Genomic DNA, 22,000 nt, shown 5'->3' with positions numbered 1-22,000 from the left:
TACCAGGAGGATAGGAATACCCTCAGTAAGAAAAACTCTTGCACATCCATGTTTATTGCAACATTGTTCACAATTGCTAAGACATGAAACCAACCCAAATGTTCATGAACAGATGAATGAATTGAAAAAGTGTGGCAAATATAAGCTATGGACTATTACCCATAAAAAGCAACAAGACCCTGGCATTTCATAGAAAGTTGATGAACATGAAAGATTTACTGCTAAGCAAAACAACCCAGACTACAAAAGAAAGATATTGTATGTCCTCACTTAATAATACACCAAATGTCTGCACACTATGACAGAAATGGAAAGACTAGAAGATATTGAAATATGGGCTATTCAGGCTAGACAGAAAGGGAAAATAGGGAAGTCAAGATGGAGTACCAACTGAGACTCAGGAAGACCCTGAAACCAACCACCCTATCCAAACCAGTCAGCCCACAATAACCTGATGGAAAAATAACTTCTCTTTCTGCTTTCTATCCCCCTGGTCCATATCTATACTGTATTTTTGAGGGATACAAAAAAAATAATTAAGAGAGAAGGATTCAAGACAGGACTACTCTTCCATTTGGAATTATTTTAAGTGCTCAGACTTAATGGAAATTACAGGTCAATTAGCTTAAATGCATGGAAAAGTATAGGCCAAAAAATTGGTTCACGCTAAGGAAATCATGCTTGGGGCCAAAAGATAATCTTACCCCCTACCCAAAAAATGCAAGGTGTTTTTCCTAGTCCCACCAAATTCCAAAAAGAAGGTAATGGTCTTTTATGGCCTGAAGCTTTTAGGCAAAGAGGGTCTCCTAATCTTCATACCTACTCCAAAGTTAGGAATAATAACTGGATCCATCCAGCATGTGACCTCCCCTCCCCCAGAACATGAGGAAAATGCATGCACCACCTAGGAACAAGTATGCACAAAGCCCTTCTGACCCAGATAAAAATCTCTTGCTCCAGTTCCTTGTTGGCAACCCACTTGGGACCCACTCTGTGCTTGGGAGCTCTGCTCTACCATTTCTCTCTTAATAAACTCTGCTTGGTTACCTATGCCTGCATTTGGTTCACATTTTATTGATTCATAAAAGATCTTAATTAATCTAAATTCTTTTCATAGCAAATGCAGCTGATATATACAAATCTATGAACATGTGTCTTTCAGCATAAAACTCAGTGAATAGAATGAACATACTATAAATTAGCACCTAGCTGTGGCTATATAGTTTACTGCAGTCATTAAATAGTTTATATATTTTCAATTTCAAGAAAAGCAGTTTTAGCTTTAATAAATCAAAATTTTAAAATGTTGAGAAAAATTTGGTTAAGTCTTAAAACCAGGAAGAGGTTAGGATTCTGTTCAAACAGTAGGTAGATACTAAAAACTCAAAAACCAGATATGTCTGCAACTTTAATTATTCATGGACTGTGGACAAGAACCTGTGTCTTGCTAAGGGTGCTAGATCTGATTAGTCCTGCACTTCTGCATTTCCTGCCTCAATATAAAAGCATGGAGAACAATTGTGGATACTAGATTCAGTCTAGAAATGAGGGAGGATGAGAGGAAGAGAATCAAGGGGAAAAAATAAGGAAACAAGGGACACAAAAATGGAAAATTATCTGTTGATCTGTTGATAATAATGTGTATGATAATACCTTTAACTGGACAAATATGCAGTGTATTCATGTTGGAAAATTCATTTTATAAGCTGTATTGACAAACAGTGGTTGAATGTATGAAAAATAAATAAACTTAACAAAAGTGTGTGTGTGGCAGGGAGACAGACTTGTTGAGAGGCTACCACCAGGCCTGTGAGACATGTTAAGAAGTTTTGTATCCTCAACTAGACTGGTGTGAAGTGTATTAATTCTGGATAATTTCAATTTACAACTAAGCAATGTATAGTGATTAAATGTATAAAATAAATTTAAGAAAAAAAAACTTTGTACTGCACCCTGTAGACTGGTGAAGCACCATCAGAATTGCATTTTTAAGTCTATTTTTTAAATTATCATGCAGTGAAGCCCCTGGCCAGTAAGGGACATTGAGGCAGGGACACCACTCTCCTCCCCCTGCCCCCCGCCACATTTCCAGCCCTCCCAAGTTCAGGAACCAACCCCCTAGAAAGATTGGCTTTGCTCTGCAGCAAAACTTCAGTTGATCTCCAGACACTTGGCCAGCAAGGGACATTGAGACAGGGGCACCACTGCCCACTGCCACACTTCCAGTCTTCCCAAGCTCAGGACCCAACCCCCTAGAAAGATAGTCAGGTTTATTTTTTTTCTTTGCTCTTCTTCATTCTTTTGTTAATTCCCTCCTCCTCCTTGCCCCACAGACTGGCTTTCACTCTGCAGCAGAGCTCCAGTTCCATCTCCAAGGCCCCTGGTGAAATCCTTATTTTCCTCTGTACACTTTTCTTCCCTCATATATCATCCTCTCCTCCTCATCCTCTACCCTGCAGAGGGACAAGACAGGTCTAGAATCACAGTTCTGAAATCCCTAGTATTGTAAGGTTTCCAGGAATCTTCCCTTGTATTGAACCACCTGTGAAAAAGGAGATACTGCTCTTCAGACACCTGAATAGAATACAACTCTTGAGACCACATTACTAAAAACAGAAGAGAGACTTCAGCACACATCAATTCACAGCAAAAGGGAAACACATTTGCTCCTAGTCAAAGATATCTATAAATATCTATCAAGCCAATTTGATTTATAGTATCATTTAGGTCCTGTATCTTTCTATTTATTTTTTGTCTAGATCTGTCTAAAGGAGATAATGGGGTATTGAGATCCCCATCAATTATAGTGTTGCTCAATATCTCTCCTTTTAGCTCCAGCAGTCTTCCTTCACATATTTAGGTGCTCCTGTGTTGGGTGCATAGATATTAATAAGTATTATGTCTTCTTGGTTAATTAATCCATTTACTATTATACAATGCCCTTCTTTATCTCTTCTTACAGTCTTTGTCTTGAAGCCAATTTGTCTGAAATCAATATCACAATTCCCAGCCCTTTTTTGATTTTCATTTTATAGAATATCTTTTTCCAGCCCTTCACTTTTAGCCTATGTGTATCTTTATCCATAAGGTGAATTTCTTGTAGGCAACAGATAGATGGTTTCTGTTTTTTGTTTTGTTTTGTTTTGTTTCGTTTTTTATCAATTTGGCCAGTCTGTATCTCTTAATTGGAGAATTTAATTCATTAACATTGAATGTTATTACTGATATTTCTGGACCTGTTCCTATCATTAAGTGAGCCATTTTCTTGGTTTTTTGTTTCCTTATAACTGTCCATCTGACTTTTTAGTTTTTCTGGTATAGCATTCTCTTCAGAATTTCTTGAATGGCTTGTCTGGAGTTGGTAAACTCTTTCAAGTTTTGTTGATCCAAGAATGTATTTATCTTTTTTTTTCCATGTGGAAGATAATCTTTAAGGTATAGTATTCTTGGTTGAAATTGTTTTTCATTCAACACTTTGACTATATTTCCCCATTCTTGCCTTCCCTGCATTATTTCCGACAAGAGGTCCAATATTAGCCTGATGGGGTGACCTTTGTATGTAACTTGATGTTTCTCTCTTGCCCATTTTAGTATCTTGTCTTCATTGTTTTTGCCAATCTGGCTATGATATGTCTTGGAGAGGATCTTCTTGGGTTGATTATATTTGGGGTTCTATGTATTTCTTGGGTCTGGATATTTGAATGCCTTTCTAGGTTTGGAAAGTTTTCATCCAGAATTTAATGGGATAAATTATCAATTTCCTTATTATTTTATTTCTCTTCTGGCATACCAATTATTTATTCTAATGCTAGAGTGCTTGATGGTATCCAGTATTTCTCATATATTATCCTCATGTTTTTGTTGTTTTCTCAATCTTCTTGATACTTTTTTACTTTTTTTAGGTCAGAGGGTTTTGTTTGTTTGTTTGTTTGTTTGTTTTGTTTTGTTTTGTTTTGTTTTTTTGAGAGGTTTTCACCATAGGGTGCGTGTGCTCGCCAGACAGAGAGAGACATAGAGACAGATAGCGAGAAATCACCCCCCAGGGGGGATGGTCATGCTGCAATCCCTTCTCCATTCTCCAAAGGCAAGTGGAGGGTGGATAAGCCACTGATTCCAGCCATTAGGGCCTGCAGCCACAGAAAGCCTGGTGTCCAACAATACCAGGAGCTTGAACGGGTTTTTGTATAAGATGGGGAGGGGCGCGAGTTTGTCTTAAAGTCCCAAGACACAAACCTGAGATCAAAAGGTATGAGGATGGGTGGATGAGCCACGATCCTGGCCATTAGGGCCTGCAGCCACAGGCAACCTGGTGTCTGTCAATGCTGCAATCTTAAACCTGTCTCCAAATGGGGTAGGGAGGGGTGCATTTAGTCTTAAATTCCCAAGACACAAATCTGAGGTCCAAAGGCAAGTAGGGGGACGGATAAGCCACAGTCTCAGCCTTTAGGACCTGCAGCCACAGGCAGCTTTGTGTCTGGCAATGCCACGAGGTTGAACCAATCTCCAGATGGGGTGGAATGGGGAATGGTGCAACTCCATCTTAAAGTCCCAAGACACAAACCTGAGGTCCAAAAACAAGTATAGGGGGTATGAGTCACAGATCCTGACCATTAAAGCCTGCAGGACAGGCACCCTGGTGTCCAGCAATGTTGTAAACTTGAACTGGTCTCCAGGTGGGGTGGGGAGGGGGAGCAAGTTTTTCCTAAAGTCCCAAGATGCAATACTGAGGTCCAGAGGTGAGTGTGTGTGTGGGGGGGGATCAGTCACGGTTCCTAGTCATTAGGGCCCAGCCACAGGCAGCCTCTAAGCAATTATTGTTGAGCAGGTATACATACTATAAATTTTCTTAGATTTCTTTAATCTGAAATTGTGCTTTAAATTTTACCTTCATATCTAAAATGTATTTTTGCTGGTTGTTGAATTCTGAATTTATAGTTCTTTCCTTTCAACACTTTAAAAATGTTTTGCTGAATTGGAGGACATAAAAGCAGTGAAGGTACTTAATGAGAATAGGACAGTGTGGAATGGGGGAAGTGAAGAGAAGAGGATAGAGAAAGATAGCAAGTGAACAATAGAGAGGCAGGACGTTAGTGAGAAACAGATATGGCTTATTAACTGTTGATAATGACATGTATAGTATTCTCAACTGGATTGGTCTGAGAAGTATTCATGATGGGCAAAGTATTTTTACAAGCAAAATGAGAAATAGTGATGGACTGTTTTAAAAAATAATTAGAATAATAATAATAATGATTGGGGAAAACATAGAAAAGATATTGAATGTTGAAGTGGGGAGATTGTCTCTGTACTGACTGACATGCATGGCATTCCCTTTTGAAAAAGCAATGTAATCCACTGTAAAGTTATATGTAATCCAATGTAATATAAAGAAGATTATGATGATAATAAAAAAAATGTTTTGCTGAGTCCTGCTTTATAGAGTTTCCGAGGAGAAATCTCCATTCAAATCATTCTTCCCCTCTACATTATTAATTTTGTCTGGATGCTTTTTTGCAAAAAAAAAAAAAATGTGTTCTTTATATTTTAGCCATTTTACTATGATTTATCTATGTATGTATTTGTTTTAGTTTATTCTGCTTGAAATTCACTCAACCTCTCATATCTACAGGTATCTTCATTCAACAGACTTGGGAGTCCTTTAGCCATTATTTCATCAATGATTTATTTTATTTTTTTCCACTGTTCTATTTTTCTTGTGTATCTAGAACTCCAATAACAGGGCTGGTAGACTTTGTGGTATGGTTTCAAAAGTCCCTGAGACACTGTTCATTTTTTCCATCTTTTTTCTCTCCGTCATTCACATTGTATAATTTCTATTTATCTGTCCTCAACAAATAACCCTGACTTTTATTATCTTCCATCTATTACTTTTAAAAAATATATCAATTATTATAGTATTCATTTAAAATATCTATTTGGCTCTTTGTATCTTCTATTTATTTGATGAGCATTTGTGTTTTATTTATTTTTAAAAGTTTTAAATTTATTTTTGTGTTTTCTATATATTTTACATTTTTTCCCCTTTGATTCCTTCACTCTCACTCTCTGCCATTTCCTATGCTCCTCCCACACTGTCTCTGGTATCCACAGTTGCTCTCCATACTTTTATACTATACAATATTTCAGTTTCTGCCATAGAGTGCCTCCAAGCAGCTTAAACATTTTTAATTAATTAATTAATTTTAATTTATTTACTTTAAATTATTTCACCAATATCACCACAACATAACAAATGTGATTTTCCAGCCAGAATACACTGCAAAGTGGCTTAATCATATACTTTATTATCAACAAATAATTTTCCATTTCTTTTTTCTTGTATGTATATTTTTCCCCGCTACTTCTCACCCTCTGCCATTTCCCATCCTTCTTCCACCCTGTCTCTGGTATCTGCAGTTGCTTTCCATTCCTTTATTCTTTCACACATTTAATTGATTTATAAAATATCTCAATTAATCTAAACACTTTCAATAGTAAGTTCAGCTGGTATATACATATCTGTGAACAAAAGATGACTTTAGGCATAAAAATATGTAGGTAGAATGAATATACTATAAAGTAGCACCTACCTGAGACTATATAGCAAACTGTGGTCATTAAATAGGTATTTTTCATTATTTTTTTTATTTCAAGAAAGACAGTTTCAGCTTTAATAAATCAAAATAAAGAAATGTTAAGAGAACTTTGCCTAATACTTAAAGCCTGGAAACAGGTTAGGATTCTGTACATGAACCTGTCCATAACTCGAGAAAACAAACAAACAAACAAACAAACAAAAACACTCCTTAACTCTGGAAAACAAAGCATAAAAGGTCAGTAATGTTTTAGTCTAAAGTCATAAAATTCTATTATACCAGTTCAAACTCATGTACTTTATCTACTGTTGTGGTCTAATCTTTCTGTTTAAATTCTGAAAGATAACATTCAACTCTGGACTTGTCTCTACAATTAAGCTGGCCATTTTCTTTGTTCTTTTAGAACTCTTATTTCTGTGTGTCTGACTTTAGTTTTCCTGGGATAGCACTCCCTTCAGAACTTCTTAGAGAACTGGTCTGGTGTTAGTAAATTCTTCCAGGTTTTGTTTATCTGAGAATGTTCTTCTTTTCTCATCCCATATGAAGGATAATCTTGCTGGATATAGTATTCTTGGTTGAAATTATTTTTCCCTCAACACTTTAAATATATTTTCCCATTCTTTTCTTTCTCGCATTTTTTCTGATGAGGGGACTGCTGTTAGCCTGATGGGATATCCTTTGTAGGTAACAACATTTCTCTTGACAATCTTAGTATCTTCTCTTTGTGTTTTTGGTCACTCTGGCTATAATGTGTCTTGGAGAAGATCTTGTTGGGTTGATCCTAAGTGAAGTCCTTTGTATTTCTTGAGACTGAATCTTTGAACACCTCTCTAGGTTTAGAAAGTTTTCTTCTAGGATTTAATGTAATAGATTATCAATGCCCCTATTAGTCTCCTCACCTTCTGGGATACTGATTATCTGGATGTTTGGATGTTTAATAGTATCTGGTTTTTCTTGTATATTATTCTGATTTTGGGGGTCTATTTTCTCAGTCTTGGTGGTAGATTTTACAAGTCTAGCAATTCTGTCTTCTACATCTGAGATTCAATTTTCTGTATGATGTAGTCTGCTTTTAATACTTTCAAAGGCAGTTTTGACTTCCTGTATTATAGACTTCATCTCAAACAGGTCTATTTGTTTCTTTTTTATGGTGTATATTTCCTCTTTCAGCTCTCATAAGAACTTCCTCACTTCCTGGAATTCATCAATTTTTTTCTTCTGTTATTCATTGTCTCTCTTCTCTTCCATCTCTGTTAGCTTTGTCACTATGAATATTCCAAATTCTTCATCAGTCATTTCCATGCGTTTCTAGAGATCTAGTACCTTTCATTCCTAGAGTAATGAAAGTGTTCTGCTGAGTAGTCACCCTAGAAAAGCATAAAGGACAGGCCAAAAGAAGACTGAGAGGTGAGATCTAGTGCTTTCAGAGATAAGAGCAATGAAGATGTTCTGCTGAGAAGTCACCCTGGTAGAACCCCCTTGGTCCTTTTCTCTCTGTCTCTTTCTGTCTCTCTGTCTCTATCTTAATTTTTTTTTAATTTTTCTTTTTTAAAGTTTTTAAGGTATTTTCTTGGCTCTGAAATCCTCTTTTATCTTGATAATAATTCCCTACCTTTTCCCCCTCCCATCTAGGAAAAGCATAAAGGGCAGGCCAGAAGAAGACTGAATCCGCCATGAGAGTTGAGATCTAGTGTTTTCACACACCACATGGTTTTAATTTTTTGTTTTCTTAAATTAACTAAGAAATATTTTTTGTTCATTTGCTTTATCATTTTTTCCTCTTTTTTGTTTCTCTCTTTCTCTGTTTTCTTATCCTTTTTCTTCTACCTCATCACTTTACTACTCAACCTCCATGCACTGAGTGTCTAGACAAGTCTAAGTGCATAGTAACCAAGCATCTGAATACTATTAGGTCCTCATATTCCTCAATTTCCACTGAATCTGCAACACAAAGGGAGAACAATGGAACGCCAAAGAGTTTGCAGACCACCTCCTCCTGTGCTCCTCTGATCGCTCAGATTGAACTTCTAGAAATTAGGAAGAAATGAATAACTCATGTGATGACTAGAAATCACTGCAGAAGCACAAGAAATATGAGAAACCAAGAAAATACCTCTCCCCAAGGGAAAGACATTTGGTATTATTAAGTTTGGACGTACAATGCCTCTTTTTCATAGTCTGGTTTGCTTTGCTTAGCAGTCAATTTTCCATATGCATCCACTCTCTATCATATGTCAGGGTCTCATTGTTTTTCATGGCTGAATAGTATTCCATAGTGTATATGTCCCACACTTTCAATTCATTCATCTGTTCATGGACATTTAGGTTGGTTCCATGTCTTAGCTTGTCTGGAAGTGAATAATGCTGCAATAAACAAGGACGTGCAAGTGTTTTTCTGACTTAGTACTTTCCTATCCTTTGGGTAGATATCCAGGAATGGAACTGCAGGGTTATATGGTACTTCTATTTGTAGGTGTTTGAGGAATCTCCATACTGTTATCCACAATGGCTGTAGCTAGTTCTATTTGTAGGTGTTTGAAGAAGCTCCATACTGTTATCCCCAATAGCTGTACTAATTTGCATTCCCATCAACAGTGTAGGAGATTTCCTTTTTCTCCATAGCCTTTATTTATTTATTTTTTTATCTTAGCCATTCTAACTGGGGTTAGGTGGTATCTCATTGTGGCTTTGATTTACATCTCCCTTATGATAAGGAATATTGAGCATTTTTTTCAAATGCTTTTTGGTTATTCATAGGTCCTCCTTAGAGAGTTCTATGTTCAGCTCATTTTTCCACCTTTTAATTGTGTTGATCATCTTTTTTTGGGTGAGTTGCTTGAGTTCCCTATATATTCTGGTTATCAATTTCTTATCTGACACGTAACTTGCAGATATATTCTCCCATGCTGAGAGTTTTCAATTCACTCAAATTATTGTTTCTTTAGCTGTTCAGAAGCTTTTTAACCTGATGTAATCCCATTTGTCTATTTTTGGTATTATCGCCTGTGCTTTGGGAATCTTATTTAATAAATATTTGCCTACTCCAATGTCCCCAAAAGTTCCCCCTGTGTTTTCCTGAAGTAGTTTTATATTTTGAGGTTTGAGGTTTACATATTTTATTCACTTGAAGTTGATTTTTGTTAGCAGTGAGAGATAGGGATCCAGTTTCATCTTTCTGCAGGTGGATACCCAGTTTTTCCAGCAACATTTGCTGAAGAAGTTTTCTTTTCCTCATTGGATTGTCTGGTGCCCTTTGTCAAAAATCAGATGACTATATGTTTTAGAGTTTATTTTCCAGGTCTCTTTTCTGTTCCATTGGGCTACATGCCTGTTTTTGTGTCAATATTATGCTGTTTTGATTATTACACTTTTGTAATATATTACGGAGTCAAGGAGTGAGATGCTTCCTACTCCACTCTTCTTGCACAGTATTGTTTGGCAATGCATGGTATTTTATGATTCTAGACAAATTCTATTATTGTTTTTTTCTAGATCTATGAAGAATATTCCTGGTAATTTTACTGTAACTTCAGTAAATTTGTAAATTAATTAGGGTAGAATTGACATTTTGGCTAGATTAATACTTCCAAACTAAGAACATGAAATATCTTTTAACTTTTTTGTGTCATTTTCACCTTTTTGCTTTGTTGTTTTTTTTTCCTGCTTTTCTTTGTAGAAGTCTTTGACTTCTTTGGTTAAGTTTACTCCTAGGTACCTTATACATTTTGTGGTTATTGTAAATGGGATGACTTTCTTCAATTCTACCTCGGTCGGTTCAACATTGGTGTATAGAAATACTATCAATTTTTTGTATTGATTTTTGTATCCTGCTACTTCACTATATTCATTTATCATTTCCAGGAGATTTTTTGCAGATTATCTTGGATTTTCTATATACATAATCATGTCATCTGCAAGAAGAGATCATTTCATTTCTTCTTTTCCTATTTAGATGACTTTTATTTTTTTCCTCTTCCCTGATTGCATTGGCAAGAACTTCCCATACTATATTAAAGAGGACTGGAGAGAGTGGATAGCCTTGTTTTGTTTCAGATTTGGGGGGAAAAGCTTTAGCTTTTCCCTATTCAGTACAATGTTAGCTATTATTTTGTCATAGATGGCTTTTATTGTGTCAAGAAATGTCCCTTCTATGCCAATTTTGCTGAAAGTCTTAATCATAACAAGATGTTGTCTTTTATAAAATGCTTTCTCTGCATTGATCAATATGATCATATAATTTTGATATTTCTTTCTCTTAATATGATGTACCTCATTACTGATTTTCCATATGTTGAACCACCCTTGTATCCTTGGAATAAGCCCTACCTGGTCATGGTGTACAGTAATTTTTATGAGTTGTTGGATACAATTTGCTACTATCTTGTTGAAAATTTTTGCATCTATATTCATCAGAGATAATAGTCTGTAGTTTTTTTCTTTTTTGTCATATCCATGTCTGTTTAGGGTATGAGGGTGATGGAGACTTCATAAAATGAATTTGGGAGGGTTTCTTCCTTTTGAATCTTTAGAAATATTACAAGTAGAATGGGGTTAGCTCTTTAAAACTTTTGTAGAATTCAGATATGAAGCCACTGGGTCCTGGATTATATCTTGGAAGATCTATTGGTGACTCTATCTCATTGCTTTATTTGGGTCTATGTCTTCCTAATTCTTTCTTTCTTTCTTTTTTTTTTTTTTTTTTTTTTAGAGGTTTTTGCTATAGGGCGCATGTGCTCGCCAGAAAGACAGAAAGAGACAGAAAGCAAGAAATCACCTCCCGGGGGATGGCCATATCGCAATCCCTTCTCCTCCCTTCTCCTCTCGGGATCTTGAGCATGCATGCACACACGCCTGGTGTGAGTTTAAGCCACTGGGTCTGGGACTCAAACCGTGGTTGACTACATGGGAGCCCAGTGACATAGCCATCACACCAACTGCTGTTCCCTAAGTCATAGTACACTTTGGTTTTTGGTGTAAAGTCACTCATAGTATTCTTTAATAATCTTTTGAATTTATATCTGTTTTAGCATAGTCTGTTTCATTGAGAATTTGATTTCTCTGGTTCCTTTCACTCTTCTTATTTAATTAGTGGTGTGTCAATTTTGTTTATTTTTTCAAAGAACCATGTTTTAGTTTCATCTGTTTTCTGTACAGGTCATTTATTTCTCTCTTTTTTGCTTTTTTCTTTCTTTTTTTTTTTTTTGAGAGGTTTCTGCTAGGTGGTGCTGCACTCGCCAGAAAGACAGAGAGACAGAGAGATAGAAAGCGAGAAATAACTCCCCAGGGGGGATGGCCACACAGCAATCCCTTCTCCTCCATTCTCCTCTAGGGATCTTGGGCACTCACTCACACGTGCCTGGCGTGAGTTTAAGCCACCGGGTCCGGGACTTGAATCGCTGTTGATTACATGGGAGTCCGGCGACATAGCCATTACTCTAACTCCTGGTCCTCAGTTTATTTATTTCTCTATTTCATTTTTTTCCACTCGAATCTTTATTATTTCTTTTCTCCCGGCATTTTTGGGGTATTTTTGTTGTTTTTCCTGTTCCTTCAGGTGTGTTGTTAGGTTGTCTATTTGCCACATTTCCATCTTTTTCTTATGTGCACTGATTGCTTTGAAGTTCCCTCTTATGTATGTTTTTGCTGTGTTCCATAGGTTATGGAAACTCATGTATTCATCATTGATTTCAATGAATCTTTTTATTTCAGTCTTAATTTCTTCAGTGATTGCGAAGTCATTCAGAAGTAGCTTATTTAGTTTCCATATGTTTATATATTTTCTAGTTTTAATTATATCATAATCAGAGAAGATGCTGGATATAGTTTCTGTGCCTTTGAATTTGTAAAGGCTTGTTTTGTGGTTGATTATCAAAAATATTCCATAAGGGGGTTAGAAAAAATGTATATTTTGTCATTGTTAGGTGGAAGGTTCTAAAGATATCTGTCAAGTCCATTCAATTTATGGTATAATTTAGATCCTGTATCTTCACTTATCTTTTGTCTACATGATCTGTCTAAGGGAGATAGTAGGGAATTGAGATCCGCAATGATTAGTGTGTTGCAGTCTCTCTCTCCTTGTAGATTTAGCAATCTTTCTTTGGGTGCTTCCAAGTTGGGTGCATAGATATTTTAAGTCTTATATCCTCTTGGTCAATTAACCCTTTTAGTATTATATGGTGTCCTTATTTATCTCTTCTTACAGCCTTTGTCTTAAAGTCTATTTTGTCTGAAATCAGTATTGTTACCCCAGCATTTTGTTGGTTTCTGTTTGTATGGAATACCTTTTTCCAGAACTTCATGTTTCGTCTTTATCCATGAGGTGTATTCTTGTAGGCAGTAGAGGGTTTCTGTTCTTTTATGTATTCTGGCAGTCTGTGTCTCTTAATTGGAGAATTTAATCTGTTAACATTCAATGTTATAGATATTTGTGGACTTTTCTCTATCATTTTTTAGCCATTTTCTTGGTTGATTATAGTTCTCTTATTTCTATATGTCTCTTTTTAGTTTTCCTGATATAGTACTCCCTTCAGTACTTCTTAAAGAGCTTGTCTAGTGTTGGTAAATTCTTTCAGGTTTTGTTTTACTGAGAATATTTTCATCTTTTCCTCACACTTGAAGAAAAGTCTTGCCAGGTATAGTATTCTTCATTGAAATAGTTTTTCTTTTAGCATTTTGAATATATTTTCCCATTCTTTTCTAGCCTGCATTGTTTCAGATGAGAGGTTTTGTTTTAGTTTCATAGTATAATATTTGTGAGTGACTCAAAGTTTCACACTTGCTATTTTTAGAATCTTGTCTTTTAAGATTACCGTTCTGGCTATGAAGTGTCGTAGGGTGAACCTTCTTACATTGATTCTATTTGCGGTCCTTTGTATTTCTTTGTTCTGTATGTCTGAATAACTCTTCTATCCCCTTGTCTGATTCTTCACCTTCTAGAATTCTCATTATTCAGATATTTGGGGGTTTAATGATGTCTAGTATTTCCTGTATGTTTTTTTTTATTTTGAAATTCTTTTTGGTGGTTTTATCTAAGTCAGTTGTTTTGTCCTTTAGACCAGAAATTCTATCTTCTACATGGTCTACTCTGCTCTTAATACTTTCCAGGGAGGTTTTATTCTCCTGTGATAACAGTTTTCACTTCTTGAAGTTTTGTTTGTTTCTTTTTTATGTTGTCTATCTCCTCTTTCACTCATGGAAAGACCTCCTCATCTCCTGAAGTTCAATGTCTCTTTTCTCTTGCATGTCATAGATTTTTGGTACCATGAATTTTCCAAATTCTTTTTCTGACATGTTGATAAATTCTTCTTTTTTTTATTTTTCCATGATTGGAGATGGGTTACTATGTTCTCTTATTGAAAACATATTTCCTGGTTTTCTCATATTTGAGGATCTTCTGCAATTTTTAGTCATTTGGTGATGTATTCCCTTTTGTCTAATTCTTTGGAAATGATTTTGGCAGCTGAGATCTCATGTGCATCCCTTTCCTGTGAATTACTTCTGTGCCATTTTCTCTCTTCTATGGTGTTTGCCAATGTGGTGTCCACAGAAGGAGTTTTGGACTCAGATTTGTGAAGAGGATTTCTCCCTTTTTGCTTTCTATCTCTGCACCTAGGAGGTGAATTTGGGAGACAGGTGTGTGGCATGGACTGGTCAATCTTACCCCTGGTCCATGACTGAGCAGGGGCCTTCAAATGGAGATGTCTGCTTAAGAGGCCTGAAGTTCCCCTGTTCTCTGTGGGTGAGACTTTGTATTTTAAACATTTGTCCCTAAAATATTTACAATTATTCACTTGAGTTTTTTATGGTAGCTGATTTAAAATCTGTCAGATAATTCCAACATGCATATCCTCATTCTATTGATGTTTGTTAATGGTCTCTTGCCATGCAAGTTGAGATGTTTCTAGTTCTTTATATGCTTAGTAATTTTGGATATATCCTAAACATTTTTAATATGATATTTTAAGATTGTAGATCTTGTTTAAATTCTATGTAAAATGTTGATATTTCTGCTTTAGCAGTTAATCTGATTAGGTTTAGGCCACAAGTTCCCACCTTCCTTCTGTGGGTTGAGAGTCCAATGTTTGTTCTTTTTTAAAGCCACTGTAGTGTATTTGGATCTTTTTGGTCTATGTGAATCATTACATGGGTTCATTAGAACTTGCACAGATGTCTGTCTCTTAGCTGAGTTCTCAGATTCTTTAAAATGCCAATTCAGACCTGACCCACACATACACAGGTTGTCAGTTCACACTCAGGAGCACATAAATCAACATTATGGTGTCACCATATGACAACCACATGTTCAAAGAACTAGGTCTACCTGAAAACATGCTGGGTATACATGTAGGCACCCACAATTCTGAGTAGCCTGGGGGAAGAGGAAGGGGGTTGTGTGGTTAAAAGACCCTGTTGATGGTAATATTCTCTCTCTTCTCTGTTTCATGTACACACCAGCTGTCTCCCATCCAAAGAAAAGTAACTTATATGCTCCACTCTCTTCTGACCAGTTTCATCTAATAGACATTATGGGTTTTCTCTCCGTATTCATTCCTAAAAGTTCCCATTGCTATAACTTGTTGCTATGACTGTATGATTGCTTGCGAATTAGAGTGTGAGAAAAGAAAAAAAAAATAGGAAAAAAAGGGAGGATTTCCTCCCTCTTTCTGAGTTATACAAATTCCTGTTCTCACTTCTTGAGCCAGAACTAAGAGGCTTCCCCTGGCTCTCCATCTATACAACAATTCTCACTTCCAAGTTTCTGACTGGATTATGTTTTCCCTAGAGAATTCCAGGAGGAAAAAAATGTAGAAAACTCATCATTAGTTTCCTGCTTCTTTAATTACTGGTGTTTGACTCTATTATGCTTGCTGCTATTTTTTTTTTTTTTTTTTTTTTTTTTTTTTTTTTTTTTTTGGAGAGGTTTTTGCTATAGGGCGCGTGTGCTCACCAGACAGACAGAGACAGACAGAGAGACAGAAGGCAAGAAATCACCTCCCAGTGGGGATGGTCACGCTGCAATCCCTTCTCCTCCATTCTCCTCTTGGGATCTTGGGCATGCACGCTCACGCGCCCAGCATGAGTTTTAAGCCACCAGGTCTGAGACACAAACCACGGTCGACTACGTGGGAGTCTAGCGACATAGCCATTACGCTAACTGCTGGTTCCCGCTATTACTTTTCAATATTCTCAGAAAGGGCATATCCTAGATGGTGCAGTCAGTAGCTTACTGAACTGTAATTCAGGAAGCTATTTGGACAAATGTGGGTTAGGATCCCCCAGACTGGTTGACTCAAAATATGTCAGGTGCAAATGTGTCTCCCTAAAATTTTGATGAGCTGAATGACTGAGGAAAGGGGATTGTAACATGACAAAACTGTGCTGAGGATACTTCCTGTCTGTCTCTATCTCACATGCACACACACACTCTCTCTATTATGAATAAAATTTTAAAAAACTGAAAAGAATTTTAAAGAATTCTCAAATAGCTGTGCTATGCATTCTATTCAGGTTTTATTATTGTGTTCAATGAGAGACAAAGGGTGGCAGATACTTAACCATCCTAACTAGAACCATAATCTTAAAATTGAATTTTAAATAAATTATGGTGGTTGTGTGGAAGATAAATTTGAGAGGACCAATTAAAGATAGGGATATCTGTTAGAAAACTACTAAAGTAATCCAAGAAACAAATGAGATCTCAAATCTGGGCAGTGCCAGGAGAAAATATGATGAGAATTTGAATTCAATAAATATTTCAGAAGTAAATTGGCAAGATGTAATGATATTGAACTCTTATAATGTTGTAATTGAAACATTTAAGTCTGAGACATGAGAATCTAGAATTAAAGTTAGAGATCAAAGATTTAAAAAAATCAGATGACTGATCGATTGGTTATTAGGCAGAGTCTAGATGAACTCCCAAGTATCTAATTTGGGTGAATGGAAAAATGGTGAGGAAGATAGAGAATATATAAAATAGAACCATATTAGCAGGAAGAAAAATTCAACTTTGGACATGTTCAGTGTGAGGTAATTGTGTGACATTCAGGTGGATATGCCCAACAGAAGGTAAATATAAGCCCAAACTTAGGGTCACAGGTTTGTGCTGAAGACCAAATCTCCAAACAATTAGCCTCTTGGATTCCTATTCAAACACTTTTTTTTTCTTCAATGCCTCGATCAACTCACAGAGTATCCTCTTTCCTCTACAACTTCATGGCACCTGTAGCAATGTCTGTGGTAGAATCCACCCTGGTTCATTGCAGCATTTTGTCTGTCTCCTTCCCTTGTTGAATTGCAGAGCACATTGTGTGTTTTATGGTAACCCACATAGGTTAGAAAAGCAGAAAAGGCTTTGTTGTCCAGTTTTTCCAGTTACTGACTCATTCCATGAACTCATATAAGTAAAACATTGCTTTAGAAACTTTTTTGTTTCCTTTTTTATTTTTTTGTGCTCTGAGGTCTCAGGCAGTGGGCAAGAGACAGTGGGAGCAAGCATAGTCCCAGTCAAACTTCAGCTGGGGCCAGACCCCCACCTACAGCCCAGAGTAGGAGTAATTATGCATTTAATTTTTTTCAAAATATATTTGCACCAAAGTAAATTTTTTTCATGATATGCATTCTTTGAACTTTTTGCAAATCCCTCACATTTCTTCAAACACCAAGGTTTTCTCTCTGAAATATGAACCTGTCATTGTCACCATTCTGCTGAATGCTTAATTTCATCTTTCTGTGAACTTTCTCAAGTCCACTCTTAAGTGATTGTTGAAACACTGAACCTGGGGAGACTCTTTAGGAAAGTATCATAATTACAAATAAACATGCCATACAGAAACCTGCACACAAATGTTTATAACATCTTTATTTAAAATCTCAAAAAACTTGAACTAACAAAGATGTCTTTTAACAGACGAATGAATAAATGGTTGTTAGTACTCCATAAAATATAACATCATTCAGAAATAGAAAGAAATGAGCTATCAAGCCCCCCCCATAGGAAAATGTGTATGTGTATAGCTATGTGAAAGAAGCCAAGATGAAAGGCTACATACTATATGGTTGCAACTTAATAACATTCTAGAAAAGGCAAAACTATAGATACAGTAAAATATTGATTCCCCTGGGGCTTGGAAGGGATCTGGTAGGAATGAATAAGGGGAAGCACAGGCAATTCCAAAACCATTGAAACTATTGGTGGTGAAACTATTCTATATAACATAGAGTTAGATATAAGACATTATGTATTTGTCAAAATCCATAGAATTTACAATGCACAGAGAGCCTTAATATAAACTGTGAACTTTAGTTCATGATAATTAAACAATATTGATTTATTGACTGTAACTAATGTGCCTCACAAAGTGCTAATAATAGGGGAAACTATGAGGAAAGAAAGTTCTCCCGAGAGTAGCAATAAAGCTAGTGAGATTGCACTCAGTTTGAAAGGAATTTACAAGGAGGAAGTACATTTGCATAAAAAAGAGGGAGATTGGAGTACAGGCTTCAGATTTTTTTTCATATCAATAATTATAACTATGCAGAAAAATAAATTGAAGAACATGGATGAATCAATAGTGACCCTAGAAGAGGGTCTATTCTATTTTCATTTAATACTTTAACTTAATTTGATATAATAGATACTACTATTTTGGCTAGGAATCTATTATATAACATTTTCTAGTATATAATATATTGTCTCCTATTTTATAGACAGATTCTCATATGTATAAAAAATTATTACCTTTAAGACAATGTCCACAGTATGCTTGCTCTGGAATAACTTGGGCTACGTGCTAGAAATTCAGTGTTACATGTCCCAATAAATACTTCTGAAATTAAGTATCAAATTCAAAACAGTATAGTATTGGCACAAGAACAGGCTGGTAGACTTGTGGAACAGCATTGAGAACCCAGAATAAAGCCCTAAAGCATACAGCCAATTGACTTCTTTATTGCTAATTAAAAGTTTTTATAATTATTATTTTTATATATTCAACCACTCTACATTATTTACCTTGTAAAGATAATTTATCCAACATGAAATACACCTCAGATTAGTTCTGTTGAAAATACTATACATGTCACCATTAACAGGTAATAAAATATTTGTGTTCCACAAATGTCTTACCTATCTTTACTCCCTAATTACCTTCCCTATGCTCTTCCCCTCTTCCACATTGTCTCTGATGTCCATAACTATTTTCAAGGCTTTTATGTCCTCCAATCTTTCAGTCTCTTCCACTAAGTGTAGTCTATATATGTCAAGTGGAGACATAAAATGTCTGTCTTTCATAGCCTGACTCGCTTCACTCAGCAATAAATCTTCCACATTCATGCTCTTTCTATCAAATACCAGGGTCTTGTTTTTGTTTTGTTTTGTTTTGTTTTGTTTTGTTTTGTTTTGTTTTTTATGGCTGAATAGTATTTCATGGAGTATATGTGCTACACTTTAATCCTTTCATTTGTTCATGGTCATTTGGGTTGGCCCCATGTCTAAGCAATTGTGAATAATGTTGCAGTAAACATTGATGTGCAAGCACTTTGCCAACTGAGCATTCTCCTATCCTTTGGGTAGATACCCAGGAATAGAATTGTTGGATCATATGGTTGTTCTGTTTGTACATCTTTGAGGAAGCTCCATATTGTTTTCCACAGTGACTGGATCAATTTACATTCCCACCACCAGTGAAAGAGAGTTCTTTCACTGCATCCCCGCCAGCACTTTTTATTTTATATTTTTTTTACTCTTTGCCATTCTGACATGGATTAGGTAATATCTCATTGTGATTTCTTTTTGTTGTTGTTGTTCTTTTATATAGTGTATATTTTATTAGTTTGTACTAATACATTCTCATATTACAAAAGCAATTTAGCAGAAGAGTCTTCCTGTTGATATTTGAATCATCTGAATAACACAAACAGAACTATACATTTTTTAAAAATTCTCATTAGGGTAACAAAACAAAACAAAAAGACAAGTTAAACAACTAAAAAAATTTCTGTTCTTACAGGTGGACATTGAAGTGGACCTAATTCAGTTTTCTTTTTAAAAGACTTCAGAGACAAAAGGCAGCTTAAACCTAATAAAAATGAATAAAAATATTGTTCACTAAACTACTGGTCTCCACTCCATTTTATGTTTTCTGTTGTTTTGATGCAGGTTCTTTCATGACTGTTTCTTCTCTTGCTCTTTTCACTGGTCGAGTTGATGGTTCATATTCATCAAAGTCATCATCACTATCGAATTTGGTTATCTTGCCCTGAAACTGTACTTTTGCTTTAGCAGACGCAGGCTGAACAGCTTTATTTCTTTTTCCTTTAAATTTGCAACCTTTTGACTTCCATTTGTTTAGGGATTCTTTTTCAATGCTGCTTTTTCTACCTCTCCTTCTAGTACTTCCCAAGTGATTGCTTTGTTCCTTAATTGTAGGTTACCATTATTTGCATCTTTGGCTTTTTTCTAGGGTTTTCTTGGCTTTTTCTTTTCTTTTTTTTTCTTTGGAGAGGTTTTCGCTATAGGGCGCCGTGCGCTCACCAGACAGACAGAGAGAGACATAGAGACAGAAAGCAAGAAATCACCCCCTGGGGGGATGCACAATCCCTTCTCCTCCATTCTCCTCTCAGGATCTTGGGCACGCACGCACACGCGCCCGGCGTGAGTTTTAAGCCACCGGGTCCGGAACGCGATCCGCGGTTGACTACGTGGGAGTCCAGTGACATAGCCATTATGCTAACTGCTGGTTCCCTTGGCTTTTTCTTTAAACATAATTATGCCCTCTTTTGCTCCTCTGATACAATCTATCCATTTTATTTCACCATGATTTGAGAAAAGGATGTGCAAATCTTCTCTACAGGTCTGATCATCTAAGTCACCCGAAAATTTCAGCAAGCATCCAATCTTTTCAACTAGAGATTTGATCTCAGCATCTTCTGCTAACTTCTGTTTTTCTTCTTGCTCTCCTGAAAGCCAGGAGTGGTGGCAGTGGCAGTGGTGGTGGTGTTGGTGGTAATGTTGGCGGTGGTGGTGGTGTGAGCATGTAGTCCCAGCTACTCGGGAGGCTGAGGCAGGGGGATCGCGAGTTTGTGGCCAGCATGGGGCATGTGGGGAATATAGCGAGGTCCTGTCTGAAAGAGCCTGGCATGGTGGCGCGTGCCTGTTGTCCCAGCGATTCGGGAGGCTGAGGTAGGAGGATCGTGACATAGTGTGACCCTGTTGTTTAGCTCTTAATTTTGCTTCTATTTTATGCTGTCTTCTTTCTGCATTTTTTTTTTTTTTGCAAAGTGATCTTCCTTTAAAAGTATTAACATCTCTGTGCCTTTGTGCTTCTGACCAGGAGTCTCTACAAACTTCTTTGCAGATGCAATGTTTTCAAACACAGCAAATATTGATCCCTTAAATGCTTTCTGCAATGTTCTTCTCATCTGAACATTTAGTATTTCACCTTTACCTTCTAACCATTCCTTTATATCATCAAGGGTTGCATCTGTTGGGAAGCCTTTAATATAAACAGATCTGTTTTTAAAATCATTTTTATACTTATCAGTCACTTCAGGGAAGGGTTTGCTTGGAGACTTCCTGATTTTAGTTTTATCTTCACTGATTTCCATGAGTTCTGCCTTGGATTTGCCTCAACGCTTCCACTATTACATTAAAGTCTGTCATTAGACGGTTTAACCTGTTGCATTTTATCATTACCTCCAAAGGTACCCAATCTTCATCCAGTTTTATCTGTTCCTTTAAAATCTTGTCCCGCAGCAGGAACCAGCAGTTAGCATAATGGCTATGTCGCTGGACTCCCACATAGTCGACCACAGTTCGAGTCCTGGACCTGGTGGCTTAAAACTCACGCCAGGCGTGTTAGCGTGCGTGCCCAAGATCCTGAGAGGAGAATGAAGGAGAAGGGATTGTGGGGTGGCCATCCCCCCTGGGGCATGATTTCTCACTTTCTGTCTCTCTGTCTCTCTCTGTCTCTCTGGCAAGCGCACACGCTTTATGGCAAAAACCTCTCCAAAAAAACTTATCCTGCAGCAAATTGAATTCTCCAAAATAATACTCAATCTGATGACAGACTTTGGCCTCCATTTTTTCATTATCACCATTTTCAGCCATTGTGGCTATCTTTAGGGCCAGGTCCCGCAGAGGCGTCCCACAGGCTCACTAACAGCCACTGCAATGTCTCCACTTCCCAGTGACACTCGCTGGCCTAGTGTGTTCCCTCATTGTGGTTTTGAGCTGCATCTCCTTTATGATGAAGAATATTGAACATTGGTTTATGTATTTTGTCTGTTTGTATGTCTTCCTTAGAGAGTAGTTTATTCAGCTCCTTTTCACATCTTTTAATTGGGTTAATCATTTTTTCCAGGTAAGCCTCTTGAGTTTCCTGTGTATTCTGGTTTTCAGCTCT

At 36.6% G+C, this 22,000-nt stretch overlaps 1 pseudogene; it reads right to left on the bottom strand.

The window, feature by feature from the left end:
- Positions 1-19,675: 19,675 nt before the first annotated feature.
- LOC102474045 (lupus La protein-like) lies at positions 19,676-21,705 on the bottom strand (annotated as a pseudogene).
- Between the last annotated feature and the right edge of the window lie 295 nt (positions 21,706-22,000).

The sequence above is a fragment of the Tupaia chinensis genome, unplaced genomic scaffold (genome assembly GCF_000334495.1).
Source record: "Tupaia chinensis unplaced genomic scaffold, TupChi_1.0 Scaffold000130_1, whole genome shotgun sequence".
Classification (NCBI taxonomy): Eukaryota; Metazoa; Chordata; class Mammalia; order Scandentia; family Tupaiidae; genus Tupaia; species Tupaia belangeri.
The sequence above is the reverse complement of the archived record's forward strand: the minus strand, read 5'-3'. Positions and strand labels throughout refer to the sequence as shown.